At 35.1% G+C, this 17,111-nt stretch overlaps 1 long non-coding RNA gene across 1 annotated transcript; it reads right to left on the reverse strand.

Moving 5' to 3' along the window:
• Positions 1-2,482: 2,482 nt before the first annotated feature.
• On the reverse strand, positions 2,483-12,796 carry LOC129048165 (uncharacterized). The gene is made up of 3 exons (XR_008510272.1): positions 12,594-12,796; positions 12,321-12,440; positions 2,483-2,655 (listed from the first exon to the last, which is right to left on the reverse strand). It is a non-coding gene; the product is annotated as an uncharacterized LOC129048165 (long non-coding RNA).
• Between the last annotated feature and the right edge of the window lie 4,315 nt (positions 12,797-17,111).

A 17,111-nucleotide genomic window follows, 5' to 3' on the forward strand; every position in this document is an offset into this window, starting at 1 on the left:
AACATTTTAGATTACCACTAAAATATAAGAGAAATTAAATTATTCACTAAATTTGAACTCAAACTTCTAGCTAATAGGACGATGTGCATTACATATGTGTATGCCTGTCTATATAAATGGTGTGACCATTTATACAATGAAAATAAGAAAACTTGCAACAATAAAATATTATAATTTGTAGTCAAATGTTTGCAAGATGGTCAGCTATGGAGATAGGTATTTTAATATATTTTTATTGACTAGAATCCTACTTAAAAGTATCAGATTTTTATGTCAATATATACCTGCATAGCAATTGCAAGGAACTGGTCATCTAATACAACTTCACCACCAACAATACAGTCAGCCTCCATATTCATGAGTTCTACATCCATCAACTCTACCAACTGAGCATCAAAAATATTTGGAAAAAATAGGTAACTGTGTCTCCATGTAAACATGTACAAACTTTTTCTTGTCATTACTCCTTAAAAAATACAGTATAACAACTATTGACATAGCATTTACATTGTATTGAGTACTATTAGTAATCTAGAGATGATTTAACATATACAAGATAATAAGCACAGACTACACATAAACTACACCATTTAAAATAAGAGACTTAAGCACATGTGGATTTTCATATCCAAGAAGTCAATGTAAAAGTGGACCCCCACAGCTCAAACCTGTGTTGCTCAAATGTCAACTGTATAAAGATTTCAGTCTATCAGGTATCTCTGCTTTCACACTAAAGTTATCCATATATTCATATATTGTTTTATTTAAAAATATCTGTTGTAAATCCATCATTTTTCAGCCCTAGGGCTAGGTTCCTAGAATGCAATGACCAATAAGACTCTTCTCATAGAGGTTGCAATTTATTGCACGAGATGAACATAAAAAAAAAAAAAACAAAAAACAGATTTTTTGTAATATGTGAGGTTTGTATCATAATAGAAAGGAATCTGGTTCTTTGAGATTACAGAAGACACTAACCTAGTTTAGGGATCAAGCAAGGCTTCTCCAATAAAATAACACCACCTGAGCTCTGAGGTATGAGCAACTGTTAAATAGGAAAAGAGAACTAACAGGGAGAACATTCTAGATAGAGGTAATGACAAGTATAAAGAGCCCAGGGAAGGAGGGAGCATAGTGAATTTGAGAAAGTTCTGAAAGGGTGCCATCATAGCTGGATGCAAGGAAGCGTGGGAGGAAAGAGACAGATTAAGAAGACAAGGAGGAGCAAAGCCACACACGACCTTGTAACTGAGATGAGAATTTTGTTCTATCCTCAGGGCAAAGAGAAGCCATTGCACAACATGAGTCACATTTGTGTTTCAAAAGGAACAGAAAACAGTACAAAAACTTTTGTTGTAGTCTAGTGACAGCTGATTATAGCTTTGGATATAGTGGTGGCTCTGAAGACGGAAAAAAACTGAAGAGACGGTCCGCCTATTCTATGTGCTTGGGCATTTTTCTAAAAATATCAATTGACTGTCATGTGTGGCTCACTTCTTGGCTCTGTTTTCTATTCCACTGGTCAATTTTTATGCCACTGCTGCCACATTTAGTTGCTACAGCTTTGTAGTATATTTTGAAATCAGGGAATATGATGCCTCCAGCTTTGTTTTTTTGCTCATGACTACGTTAGCTATTTGGGGTCTTTTGTAGTTCTATATAAATTTTAGGATTTTCTTTCTAATTCTATTATATGACATTGGAAGGATGCACTGAATCTGTAGGTCTCTTTGGGTAGAATGGAATTTTTAACAATCTTAATTCTTTCAATCCATGAACATGAATTATCTTTCTACTTAGCTGTGTTTTTCAATTTCAGTGTCCAGGTATTTTACCTCCTTGGGTAAATTTATTCCTAAGTTGTATTTATAGCTATTGTAAATGGGATTAATATCTTTATTTCTTTTGTATAGTTTGATACTGTACAAAAACTACAAGTGTGTTTGTTGATAATGTAGCCTGCAACTTTACTGTATTTAATTATTAGTTCTAACAGTTTTTTGTGATCTCTTAGGGTTTTCTATAAATAAGAACATGCCATTAGCAAACTGACAGTTGTACTTCCTCCTCTCCTACATAAATGCCTTTTATTTCTTTCTCTTGCCTAATTACTCTGGCAAGGACTTGTAATACTATATTGAATAAAAGTGGCAGGACTGGGCATCCTTCTCTTGTTTTAGATCTCAGAGGGAAGGCTTTCAATTTTTCACCATTGAGCATAATGTTAGGTGTATTACACTAATAACTTTATCTACCTTTGTCCATCTTGAAATTTAAAAAATCTATTTGTGCAAAGAACCATTTATGCTTGGGGTATATTAACATCCTGTAAATTAGTGTTCTGAAGGCTACACTTAAGAAACGATGGCCTAAGGGAAGAAAGGGCTATAAATCAGATATGTCACCATGCAGATCATCTGAAAAATAAGATTTTTTAACGTGTCTAGTGTCACAAATTTTCTCACTAGATATGCGAATATTTCTCTAAATTACTCTTCAATTTTATTTCTGGCCTAATACTTCAGTTACAATTACAGAGACAATGCAAAACTGCTCAAAATTTAGAGATACTGCTCTTCTGGTGTAAGTCTCCACGTTACACTTCTTGTCACCTTTCTTCCTTTTTTCCACATTCTTCTTTGGCCTTAATGATTCCTGAGTGAAACAAGAGAAGTGGAGGTAATTCCACTTGAAAATAAATATGCTGCCTTACCTTATCCTAGATACTTATGTAGTTTACAGGTGAAATTCTTCTTCTACACAAAAACATCACTCCTCTCCTCCTCATAAATGAAGGCAATAGATTTTACTTACAAGAGTCACAAGATCACCCTTCTCCTAACTTCCTAACATCCTGTCGACCAGCAAAATTTTTTTTGCCATTTCATTTCCTTGTAATAAAGCTAATCGTAGTGGTTTGTTCAGTTTTATGTTTATATTGTTATCTTCTAAAGTCATCAATTATTTTTTAACAAAACAACAAAAAGTTGGTATTCTCACCTTTTTATACACTGTAATCAATGCTGTTAGAGACACATGAAATTTGCAGAATTCCAAACACAATGTTGCCTTTTTATTGGCAAAATGCAATTACACAACTAATTGGCTGTTATATTGCAGTGTGATACATGCTTGGCCCACACCTCTCCTCCTGCTGGCAATGCAGGACTTGGTCTACTTCTGCACCCCCTTTCAATATGTTTAATTATTTAAGCCAAGAGAATGGTCACTCAGTGGATGTGCTTGGCAACTCTGAACCACAGATGCTGGGCTCTCACGTTTATCTTTTTTCCAACAAGAGCAATATGGAAACAAGTGCCTAATTTCTTGGCTACAAACACATCAAGCTTCTCACTAGGCCCAGTTGCTGTATTTTGTGGCAGCCACAAACTTACGTTTGTGCTAAATGGCTGATTATCACTTCTGATTATTTTTGATGATGGGATTCTTGTGGATTGATTTTAATTGGAAAGATTCATTTTGTTGACTAATCCTAGTGCTTTATCCATTTTATACTCTAGTTTATTATTTATTGTATATGTGCCCCTTAATTTTTGCCATGCTTAGGAAGTAATGAATTAAATACAAAGTAGAGAAAATGTGTAACATAACAAAATGGGCATCTGTTATTAATTTACTTCAAAATTGATGTACTCCTCTAAACTTCCATACTTTTTGGTGTGAAGGGCAGACACTGTATTTTACATGAGAGACCATCTAGGCTAGTTTTAAAAAGAAAGGATGCAGAAACACATTATTACCAAAAATACCTGATGGTCATAGCTGAACCTCATGTTAGAATAAACCAATTATAAAAATCCGAAATGTTAACCCAAGAAAAGAGTAACTAATCTGGAGTTTTTCACATGTGGGCTGTGATGGAGTGAGTGCACCAGCTAGAGAAAGTGGTGCAGACACACGCACTAGAGGAGGAAGTGACATGGGGGAGTATCAGATCATATTTTTATGAGAGGCCACCCAAGCTTAAAGGGGCTTGCATGCCATCCTGAGGAATTTGGACTTTATTCTGATTGCATAAGCAGTAAAAACCCCTGAAAGTTATGGTAAAAAAAAGTTTTTAAGATAACTTTTTTGTTTTAAAAAATAACATTGACAGTATGGGGGACAGTTTTAAGGTGACATAAGCAGGAGACACTCCAGTGGTGAAATAATTTCAGTAGGACAAGATAGAGCTAATAAGGGCTTCAGTTAAGACAATGGTAGTGAAAGAGATGATAATTAGCTGAGTTGCCAAAAATATTTCAAGAGAAAAATATGGATTACTGAGGACAGCTCGCTGAATGCTTTTCATGACAGTTTTTTCCTCCCAACTCCATGCTAGAACAGCTTGAAGAACAGAAACTTAATGTTAGACCAAGAAATAAGTGAGAGCATTTCTAAAGCCTTAAATTCCTGAAAGGAGAGAACAGGAAAAACCTTCCAATTCTGGAAGCCTGTTAGAGAACAAGGGAGGCAGCTTGAGCTTGCTGGCACCTGTGGTCTCAGAGGAAGAGTGCCCTGCCAGTCTCCACAAGAGAAGTCTGCCCTCCCCACCACAGCCCACCCCACACCCCCACTCCTTTAACCAGAGAGGCTTGGGACCTGGGAGCCAAAACTGGAAGGGAGAGTTCAATTCTCGCAATCTTTTTTCAGTTGAGTTACTAGAAAAAGATTGAAGTAATATTAATTTTGGTGGCTTTGGCTTGATTCCAAAAGCCAACATTAGCTTTGCTTCCTAAATAATTCTTGAAGCACATGGAAAATAAAAACACAACTATAAATCATTCAACAATTAATGAAAAACCTAAACCACATCAAATTATATGGTATAGAAAGAAAGATGTATAAAAAAGAACTTTAAAGCCAGATATTATTTTATTTAAAAAGAAAGACTGATAAGGAATTATGTATGCAACATGAGAACAAAATTATTATGTAAAGATAAACAAAAGAAGAAACAGAAAATTAGGAAAGTGTTTTCAGATGAAATAGAAAAGCATAAAGATGTAGTCCAAAATAAGTAAAACAAATCCTAGCTTTTTAGCAAACAAAAAAAAAAATCTCTTCACAAGCCTGATAGAGCAAAAAGAAAAATCCAAATAAACAGCTTTAGGAATATAGATATGTAAATCCAGAAAGTGTTCCAAGTATCAGAAAAGAATATTCCACGCAATTTGATGGCATTAAGTTTGAAAATCCAGAAGAAATGCTAAATTTTATTGAAAATTATTATTTGCAAATTTGACCCAAAAAATGTCAGAAAATCTAATAAGGCAGTGATGGTGGAAATTGGAAAATTTTCTTTAAATATCTAACAAAAATAGAGAGGTCCAGCATTAAGTTTTGCAGGTTATTTCTATTTCAAGTTAAATAACATTAATCTATCTATGTCTTTTCAACTACTGGAAGATATCAAAATATAGTAGATTCCAAACTCATTTTTAAAAATTTTCACGTCTAAATTCCAGCTATTTTAAATATATATATTATAAGTGAAATTATACATAAAATATTTCTCATAAGATTTTAACAAATCAAGTTTAATATGATATATCAATATACCATGACCAAGTAGAGTTTTCTAAAAATGAAAGATGTTTCTACATTATCATTTTAGTTGTAGTTTATTAAATTATTATATCAAAATATAAAGAATATGTTACACAAAATGTAAAACTTAGCTACCATTCTCTTACGTTTTCCAAGTAAAATAAGAAGGGAATGGCTATTTCTCTATATGACAATGGCTTTTTTAAAATGTGTTAATTACCATATAAAATAGCACATACTTGACTATTTCTGTTCAAATTAGTAATGAGAAAGAGAAGACCTAGAAATCACAAGATATATAATTAAAAACTAACAAGCAGCCACCTTTTAGAATTCTAAGACATTTTGAAAAAGTATCTACATAAATAATAAATATGTAAAAGTCTATACACTTTCTGTAGCAGCAAGAAGCACTTTGAAATGTAAATGGAAAAAAAGAACTTAGCTCCATAAGATCAAAAACAAAAATAAAAAAGAAATAAAAGAAAAGAAAGGTACAAGGTCTGATATGAAGATAATCACCACACTTTAATAAAGAATGAAAAAAGGCTGAGTAATTACAGAGGAACGTCATCTTTCTGAAAAGAACAAATTTCATTAAAAATGCCAATCCTACACAAATTAACAATTTCAGTCAGAAACTCAAATTGTGATTTAACTGAACAGAATGATTTTAAAGTTTACATGTTAGAATATAAGTGAGAATTTTACAGAATAATTTGAAAAAAATGACAGTGTCAGATAATTCTATTTATTTTACAATACATTTTTGGTTTTGTGGCTAAAAAAAATGACAGCATTCCAACTCATTTTTCAAAACTTTCATGTTCCTAAATTCTAGCCATATCAAATATATACAAAAAGTAATTTCATTAATATAAATATGAAACTTCTAAATAAAATTCGAACAAATCAAGTTTACTAAATACAACAACATATCATGACAAAATGGAGTTTTCTAGAAATGGAAGATGTTTCGACATTAACAGGTAGTTACAAGCCATGAAACACAACTCTGGCAAACATAAATGGAAAAATAATTCATTAATGATATCAGGTAGTACCTATCTCGGGGAAGGCAATAGAATGGGTTTGGAGGTATACATGCAACCAGGATCAGCTTCCAAACCACATGAACATGGGTTCCAAGAAGAACCCACGGCTGCAGTAACTGGAACAGACACACCACAGGCAAAACTGAAAGAGGAGGGCAGGAATTTGTGAGTAGGCCTGCAGTGACCTGGACTGGCATAGCAAAAGGCTATATAATAGAAATAAAAATAATCCAGAAATATATAAACCCTGGAGAGGCACTGAAACCTTTGAATAATTTTAGTCCCCAAAATAGAATTAAGTTGATACAGGATAACCAACATCCCCAAATGCCTGCCAGAAGCATAAATATGCGTCTATATCTCCAGAGAAATATATCATTCTAGGACCAAAAATCTTTCTTCAGTTACTCACACGCTCTATCTAGTACCCAATCAAAACTAAGAATGCACGTGAAAAAAAGACATTGTGACAGAAATGCAAGAAAAAACTCATGGGCACTAAAAACAGTTACCCGAAAATATTATACTTTGAAAGAACTATATATAACATATATTCAAGAAAATAAGGCATAGGATTAACACTTCTAGCAGAGAACTAGAAAAGAAAAAAAATAACTAAAAGTGAATTTTAAGAACAAAATTACCAATATTAAGAGTTTAAGCATAGATTTAGTATCACTTAGAAATAACTAAAGAATTAGTTAATAAAAGATAAGTTAAAATATCTAAAAATAAAGCACAGAGAAACTTATGGAGGGAAAACAAAGAAGTATCAGAGATACAGCAACAGAGAATATCTAACAATTGATAATTGGAATTCCCAAAGAAAGAGGGAGAATGAGGAGAAACAATGTATTAAGAAATTACGTTGTTAAATAAAAAAAAAAAAAAAAAAAAAAACTTTTCCAAAACTGACAAAAGGTATCAAGCCACAGATTCAGGAAGTGTATGTATATAGCAAACAAAATTTTAAAAATTCTATATATGCATATTTAAATTTCTGAGAAGTAGACAAAGTGACCATCTCAGAGCAGCCAGGAATATGAAGACACATCACCTTCAAAGAGTGACACAAACACTGATAACTAATTTCTCAAATGAAAAGATGGGAGTCAAAAGACAACAGAACAATAACCCTGAAATAAAATTACTGCCAAATAAGGAGTCTATACCATGAAAAAGATATCCAAAAGTAAATTAGGGTAAAATAAAGAAATATTTAGACAAACCAAAACTGAGAGAATTTTCCACCAGTAAACCTTTACTGAAGAGGATTCTACAGAGAGAAAGAAATGATCCCAGATGGATGTTCAGAGATGTGAGAAAAAATAAAGAGCAACAACAAAATGCATAGGTAGGTGAACTGAAATGAATATTGAGCATAGCGAGCAATAATAGTAATGAGGTTTTCAAATGTTAAATATACGAACTGAAATGTGAAATAAAAATAGTAATTTCTAAGAGTATGAAAGGTAGAGTTAAAGTGTTCTAATATTCTTGCATTACCTGGCAAAAGGTGAAAGAATGTTTATATTAAACTTTGACAAGTCAAAGACGAATAGTTGTTATTTTAGGGTAATCACTAAATAAATAGCAAAATATGTGTACCAACCAAACATGAGGGAAAAATGAATATTAAAAGAAATACACAGTTGATTAACAGGAAGAAAAGAGAAGAGAAAACAGGTAGGACAAATACAAATAAAACAGTGCTATTGGAGATTTAAACCCAAATATATCAGGACTTACATAGCTCTCAATGAAGGACTGCAATAATGAAAAGGTAAAGATTGTTAGGCTGGATAAAAAAAAAAAAAATCAAAACCCATCATACATGTTTTGGAAGTAAAACAGCTATATAATTAACAGCAGAGACCAAGTAAAAACATGAAAAAAATGATAGATATTGGTATAAGTATATTAATACCAGACAAACTAGGTTCAAGGTAGAAATCATTACTCCAGAGAAAGAGATATTTCATAAACATTAAAGTTTTGCCAACAAGTTGTAAGTCTAGATATTCATATACCTAGCAATATGGCATAAAATATAAAGCAAAGATTAATACCTAGGAGACTCGGACTAATTCAATATGATAACGAGGGGTTTTAATACACTCCTCTCTGTACAGACAGGACAGACAAAATAAATCAGACATGATAAAGAATCCTTAAGCAACAGCGAACAAGTTTGACCCACTGGAAAATGTAGAGCACTACATCCATCTTCTATAGAATACAAGTTCTATTCCAGTGTACATAAAACATTTTTAAAGTAATTTACTATATAGTAGATCACAAAGCTAAGGGCAGCAAATTTCAAATGATTAAAAATATTTAGAGTACGTCTTCTAGGTATAGTACAATTAAGATAGAATTTAACCACAAAAAGATCCCTTTAAAATGCACCCCCATATTTGGAAACACAAAAACAAAAATCAAATTTCTGAATTACCCATGGTTCAGGAAGAAATAAAAATCAAAAAATGTTTTCAAATTAATATAATTGATGTTAATAAAAAGCTTTTGTGTGCAACTAAAGCTTTGCTGTGAGGGAAATATACAACCTTAAATGTCTGTATTAAGAAGGAAAGAATGCTGTTATTATTTATCCAACACTTTAAATTAGGAAGGTACAGATGAATGACAAATTTAAAATTAAATTGTGGAAGAAACAAAATACAAAAATCAAAAATGAATAAAATATAAAGCACACACAATAAAGATGAGCAAAGTTTCAAATGGTTTACATAAATGCCTGATAACATTTATAATTCTCTAAAAAGTTGATTAGATCGTGAGAAGTTACCAAAAAAAGGAAATTAAAAAAAGCAACACTAGGATGAGACAGAAATTTAAACAATTATAAACGGATATGAAGAACACATGATACCAATAAACTTGAAAATTATTTCAAATCATAAAACTTCTAGAGAACACGACTTACTAAAACTGGCAAAAGTAATTAGAAAACCTAAACACTGTTGTATTAATATTAAATACATTAGCCCTCTAACTACAACATTTCATAAAAGAAAACTTCAGCGTTTTAGTGATGGTTCTCTAGAGAGACAGGCCCACTAGGACAGACAGAAGGATAAGACAGGATTGCTAAGAAGTGGCTCACTGGCTTCTGTATGCCGAGAAATATCAGCATAAGCCGAGAAATCTCAGCATAGCCACTCTGCTAACTGCATACTCAAGGGAGCGGGTTCAGGCCAGGTCCAAGGCCTCAGGCAACCTCTAAGCCGACGGTATGGCTCTCATCTCCAGGCCTCAGGCCCTAGAGCCCAGGGCCATGGTGCCCAGTCCCTAAGATCAAAGGCAGAAGGAACTGGAGCTCTGGGGTTCAAGAGCAGGAGAAGTATAACCTGGCACCAGGAGAGTGGGAATTCACCCTTTTCTGCCTTGTCCTTCCATCTAGGCCACAGCTGACTGGATGGCACCTGCCCACATTGAAGGTGAATGGTCCCTAACTCTGTCAGCCAATTGGAAGGTGCCCACCCATATCGAGGGCAGGTTTTCCACTCACTCTGTGCACAGATTGGTTGGGACTTGCCCACATTGACAGCAGATCTTCCCTAATTCAGTCCCGGGACTTAATGCCAACCTACTCTGGAAACAGGCTCTCAGACACACCTGGGGCAGCCCACTCATTCTAATCAAATATCAAACCACCTGGCTTTCTTTTTCGGTAAAAGAGAAACCCACCAATAAATAGTACTTTACTAGCTATCTGAGTGTCTCCTAATTCACTTGAGTTTACACTCCAAGTCAACCATCACTATCAGTCTGTGGTATAAAAGTATAAGGACAGATGAGAAAAGGAAGATAAAACTTATTCCTAATATTGAATATGGATTTAAATATCCTTTAAAAATTACCAAATTAAAGCCGTAAGTATAACAACACATATAATCAACAGATTTATCAAAGAATGGTAAGTTTCATGGTCATTGTAATCGCAACATAATTCACCACATTTACAGGTTAAGGAGGAATAATAATTTTATTATCTCAACTGCTGAAAAGGCCTTTGATAAAATTCAATATCAGTTATTGATTTAAAAAAAACAACTAAAATTAAGTCTAAATTTCTTCACTTGGATCTAGAAAAAAACCTAGAGGGGTTGTATAAACAACCATTCTTTTCGACATTTAGTGATCACTGTAGCCACTGCAGTAAGTCAAGAAAGATAAATCAAAGTTATGGAGGTTTGAAAGTATATTAAAATATTCATATCTGCAGATTGATATAATTGTATCAAAAATAATCAGTAGACCACTTATTAAAAATAATGCTAGTTTAGCAGTTTTGCTAAATACAAAGGTAGTACAAACATCACTTGTATTTCATATTTCAGAAATATATAGGCTATGAAAAATTTTAAAGATATTTATCATTGCATCCAAAAAATCAAATATGTAAGATAAAATACAATAAAATATATAGAAGACTTAGACAACAATTTACATTACAATTTACACAACATTATTGAGGGTAATCAAAGAAGACCTAAATCAATACTAGTACATATCATATTTAAATATTGGAGAACTCAATAATGCAAGACAAGCCCATTTTTCCCAAATCAATATACATTTTGAATGTGATTTCAATCAAAATCCAAGTGTGTATGTTGACATATGTGTGTAAATCTATGAAATAATCCTAAAAAAGATGGAAAAGCCAAAAATGTAGGGGGGAAAGGCATAAATATCAAAATTTGTTTTAAAGTTAAACTTATTAAAATCGTATATTTTAAAAATATATATAAATACACCTATAAAATAAAAGACCAGATCCAAGCATACATAAACCATTTAATTTTTGATCAAGAGGGTGCCGCTGAACAAGTCTTTTAATAAATGAGGTTGGTCCTTTGAGGGGGAAAAACGGACTTTAATTCTTACATCACACCATATACAGAAATGAATTACAAGTGATTTCTAGATCTAAATATGAGGCAAAATGACAAAACTTCTAGAATTAGAATACAGAAAATATCTCTATATCCAGTAAGAAAATAATTGCTAAATAAGGTACAAAATGCAATAGTCATAAAAATATTTAGAAATTGAACAACAAAAAGCCAGAATGTCCATTTATCAAATGGTACCACTAAAAAAGTAAATAAAGGCCAGGCGCGGTGGCTCACGCCTGTTATCCCAGCACTATGGGAGGCCGAGGCGAGTGGATCACCTGAGGTCAGGAGTTCTAGACCAGCCTGGCCAATATGGCGAAACCCCGTCTCTACTAAAAATACAAAAATTAGCCAGGCGTGGTGGCGGGTGCCTGTAGTTCCAGCTACTCGGGAGGCTGAGGTAGGAGAATGGCTTGAACCCGAGAGGTGGAAGCTGCAGCGAGCTGAGATCGCGCCACTGCTCTCCAGCCTGGGCGACAGAGTGAGACTTGGTCTCAAGAATAATAATAATAATAATAATAGCTGCAGAATGGAAGACGATACAGTAAGTCCTCACTTAACTTATGTACTAGGTTCTTGGCAACTGCAACTTTAAGTGAAACTAGGTATAAAGAAACCATTGGCTAGTTGATATCAACAAGAGTTAAGTTCCTACAGCATATTTCTGGTTGCAAAAACATCACCAAACTTCTAAATAAAGACCCAAAACACTTCTGATATTAAACACTGGAACAAATATGAGCTATTCATATATTAAAGAAAGATTTTAAAAATCAAGCAAGATATTTACCCATTTATTCTAGTTTGGGATCGCAAGTAGCCCGAGCCGGTCCTGGCAGCTCAAGGTGCCAGGTGGGACCCAGTCCTGAACAGGACACCGTTCCATCACAGGGAGCACTCACCCACACACCTGTTACAGGTAGTTAGGCAATGAGCGGAGCAGGAGAGGGCTCTCTCCCACCCGCTAGGAATGTCAGGTGACATCGTTCAGCAATTATCGCATTGCCTCTCTAAAAATGATTATTGAGCAGCCCGGGAGAGAAAATCTCCTGAAGGTCCACACCTGCTAACATTACAAACGTTCATTGAATGCAGGCGCCAGGGAGAGGCACCTTCCTCAGCCCGCCTGTTCAGAGACAAAAAAAAAATGGCGAACTATCAGCTTCCGGGGACACATTCCATCGGAATAGGGGAAAAAAGCCTCAGATGGGCGTCCGTGTAAGTACCCTAAAAACACTGCGCATGCTCAGTTCCCAAGGGTGAGGTGGGCACTGCGCATGCGGAAAGCCCATCTTAAAGGGAGAGTCGGGAAAGAGGCAAGCCTAGAAAGTCTCAGGAGCAAGATTAAAGGCCCCATCTTTCTCTCTTTTCTCTCCACCTTCAAGCGCCCACTTGGATCCCTTCCGAGCGGTCTTTCCTATTCTAAAGGCTTTTTAGTAAACTTCCACTCCTACTCTGAAACTTGCCTCATTCACTCTGATTTATGCCTCTCATTCCAGTTCTTTCTTCTGGGGAGGCAAGGACTGAAGTTGCTATGGACGCATATCAGTAATGGGGTAACTCGAATCTCTGCCACCGCTGACACATCCGCACTCACTCAGACTGGATTGTTCAGTCTCGCCAGTTCAGTTAATGTGCACATCTCTGGGACGTGGGGGATACCAGAGTGCCTGGAGAAAACCCGTGGCGGCGGGGGAGAGCGTTCTAACTCCACATTGTGGCCTCAGCCGCATCAACATTATAACAAAACAACATGGAATGAAACAACATTAATTCAACGACCTGCTGTATTTGCAACACATGTAATTGACAGTGTTCTTATCCAGAATAATCCTAGTATTTTTAAATCTTATTAATATATAACAAATACAATTTAGTGCTTTTCTTTCAAATTTTTATTTATGTATTTATGTATTATTTATTTATTTATTTTTGCTGGCCATCGTATGAGTTAGTCCAGATTTCCTAATACTTCATTTTAAAAAACAGATACGTATTTAATATCTTTATAATCTCTGCTGTATCTGTCACATGACTGTACACAATGGCAAATCTAAACAAACTGAGTTTTATTGTATGTAATTCATTTCTCATTAAAACGGTAGGAAAACATCGATAGCTAAGTAGTACGTCTGTATAATTAAACACAAATTTTAAGGAGAAAATAGGTTTCTTTGGCAATACAATTAACCAGTAGGAATAAGCAAAACAATAAATGTGCAACATATAATTTCATCATTAAAATAAGACGTTTAAATAAAATAATGCATAATTTTTAACTAAAGAAGATGAAAATCATAATGTTGATTCTCAATCTACAGTACTGTGTAATTTCAGTGAAAGTCCAATAAATTTGCTACAGAATTTTTCAAGTGCATTCTATATGCACTGTATACATATACTTTTATTTTTTGTCTATATTGATGTTTTGGCATCTTTTTTTATTATTATTATTTTTTAAATTATTATACTTTAGGTTTTAGGGTACATGTGCGCAATGTGCAGGTTAGTTACATATGTATACATGTGCCATGCTGGTGTGCCACACCCACCAACTCGCCATCTAGCATTAGGTATATCTCCCAATGCTAACCCTCCCCCCTCCCCCCACCCCACAACAGTCCCCAGAGTGTGATGTTCCCCTTCCTGTGTCCATGTGTTCTCATTGTTCAATTCCCACCTATGAGTGAGAATATGCGGTGTTTGGTTTTTTGTTCTTGCGATAGTTTACTGAGAATGATGATTTCCAATTTCATCCATGTCCCTACAAAGGACATGAACTCATCATTTTTTATGGCTGCATAGTATTCTATGGTGTATATGTGCCACATTTTCTTAATCCAGTCTATCATTGTTGGACATTTGGGTTGGTTCCAAGTCTTTGCTATTGTGAATAGTGCCCCAATAAACGTACGTGTGCATGTGTCTTTATAGCAGCATGATTTATAGTCCTTTGGGTATATACCCAGTAATGGGATGGCTGGGTCAAATGGAATTTCTAGTTCTAGATCCCTGAGGAATCGCCACACTGACTTCCACAAGGGTTGAACTAGTTTACAGTCCCACCAACAGTGTAAAAGTGTTCCTATTTCTCCACATCCTCTCCAGCACCTGTTGTTTCCTGACTTTTTAATGATTGTCATTCTAACTGGTGTGAGATGGTATCTCATTGTGGTTTTGATTTGCATTTCTCTGATGGCCAGTGATGGTGAGCATTTTTTCATGTGTTTTTTGGCTGCATAAATGTCTTCTTTTGAGAAGTGTCTGTTCATGTCCTTCGCCCACTTTTTGATGGGGTTGTTTGTTTTTTTCTTGTAAATTTGTTGGATTACATTGTAGATTCTGGATATTAGCCCTCTGTCAGATGAGTAGGTTGCGAAAATTTTCTCCCATTTTGTAGGTTGCCTGTTCACTCTGATGGTAGTTTCTTTTGCTGTGCAGAAGCTCTTTAGTTTAATTAGATCCCACTTGTCAATTTTGGCTTTTGTTGCCATTGCTTTTGGTGTTTTAGACATGAAGTCCTTGCCCATGCCTATGTCCTGAATGGTAATGCCTAGGTTTTCTTCTAGGGTTCTTATGGTTTTAGGTCTAACGTTTAAGTCTTTAGTCCATCTTGAATTAATTTTTGTATAAGGTGTAAGGAAGGGATCCAGTTTCAGCTTTCTACATATGGCTAGCCAGTTTTCCCAGCACCATTTATTAAATAGGGAATCCTTTCCCCATTTCTTGTTTTTCTCAGGTTTGTCAAAGATCAGATAGTTGTAGATATGCGGCGTCATTTCTGAGGACTCTGTTCTGTTCCATTGATCTATATCTCTGTTTTGGTACCAGTACCATGCTGTTTTGGTTACTGTAGCCTTGTAGTATAGTTTGAAGTCAGGTAGTGTGATGCCTCCAGCTTTGTTCTTTTGGCTTAGGATTGACTTGGTGATGCGGGCTCTTTTTTGGTTCCATATGAACTTTGAAGTAGTTTTATTCCAATTCTGTGAAGAAAGTCATTGGTAGCTTGATGGGGATGGCATTGAATCTGTAAATTACCTTGGGCAGTATGGCCATTTTCATGATATTGATTCTTCCTACCCATGAGCATAGAATGTTCTTCCATTTGTTTGTAACCTCTTTTATTTCCTTGAGCAGTGGTTTGTAGTTCTCCTTGAAGAGGTCCTTCATGTCCCTTGTAAGTTGGATTCCTAAGTATTTTATTCTCTTTGAAGCAATTGTGAATGGGAGTTCACTCATGATTTGGCTCTCTGTTTGTCTGTTATTGGTGTATAAGAATGCTTGTGATTTTTGTACGTTGATTTTGTATCCTGAGACTTTGCTGAAGTTGCTTATCAGCTTAAGGAGATTTTGGGCAGAGACGATGGGGTTTTCTAGATATACAATCATGTCGTCTGCAAACAGGGACAATTTGACTTCCTCTTTTCCTAACTGAATACCCTTTATTTCCTTCTCCTGCCTAATTGCCCTGGCCAGAACTTCCAACACTATGTTGAATAGGAGTGGTGAGAGAGGGCATCCCTGTCTTGTGCCAGTTTTCAAAGGGAATGCTTCCAGTTTTTGCCCATTCAATATGATATTGGCTGTGGGTTTGTCATAGATAGCTCTTATTATTTTGAGATACGTCCCATCAATACCTAATTTATTGAGAGTTTTTAGCATGAAGGGTTGTTGAATTTTGTCAAAGGCCTTTTCTGCATCTTTTGAGATAATCATGTGGTTTTTGTCTTTGGTTCTGTTTATATGCTGGATTACATTTATTGATTTGCGTATATTGAACCAGCCTTGCATCCCAGGGATGAAGCCCACTTGATCATGGTGGATAAGCTTTTTGATGTGCTGCTGGATTCTGTTTGCCAGTATTTTATTGAGGATTTTTACATCGATGTTCATCAAGGATATTGGTCTAAAATTCTCTTTTTTGGTTGTGTCTCTGCCCAGTTTGGTATCAGGATGATGCTGGCCTCATAAAATGAGTTAGGGAGGATTCTCTCTTTTTCTATTGATTGGAATCGTTTCAGAAGGAATGGTACCAGCTCCTCCTTGTACCTCTGGTAGAATTCGGCTGTGAATCCACCTGGTCCTGGACTTTTTTTGCTTGGTAAGCTATTGATTATTGCCACAATTTCAGCTCCTGTTATTGGTCTATTCAGAGATTCAACTTCTTCCTGGTTTAGTCTTGGGAGAGTGTATGTGTTGAGGAATTTATCCATTTCTTCTAGATTTTCTAGTTTATTTGCATAGAGGTGTTTGTAGTATTCTCTGATGGTAGTTTGTATTTCTGTGGGATCGGTGGTGATATCCCCTTTATCATTTTTTATTGCATCTATTTGATTCTTCTCTCTTTTTTTCTTTATTAATCTTGCTAGTGGTCTATCAATTTTGTTGATCCTTTCAAAAAAACCAGCTCCTGGATTCATTAATTTTTTGAAGGGTTTTTTGTGTCTCTATTTCCTTCAGTTCTGCTCTGATTTTAGTTATTTCTTGCCTTCTGCTAGCTTTTGAATGTGTTTGCTCTTGCTTCTCTAGTTTTTTTAATTGTGATGTTAGGGTGTCAATTTTGGATCTTTCCTGCTTTCTC

Source organism: Pongo abelii, chromosome 8, assembly GCF_028885655.2.
Source record: "Pongo abelii isolate AG06213 chromosome 8, NHGRI_mPonAbe1-v2.0_pri, whole genome shotgun sequence".
Taxonomy (NCBI): Eukaryota; Metazoa; Chordata; class Mammalia; order Primates; family Hominidae; genus Pongo; species Pongo abelii.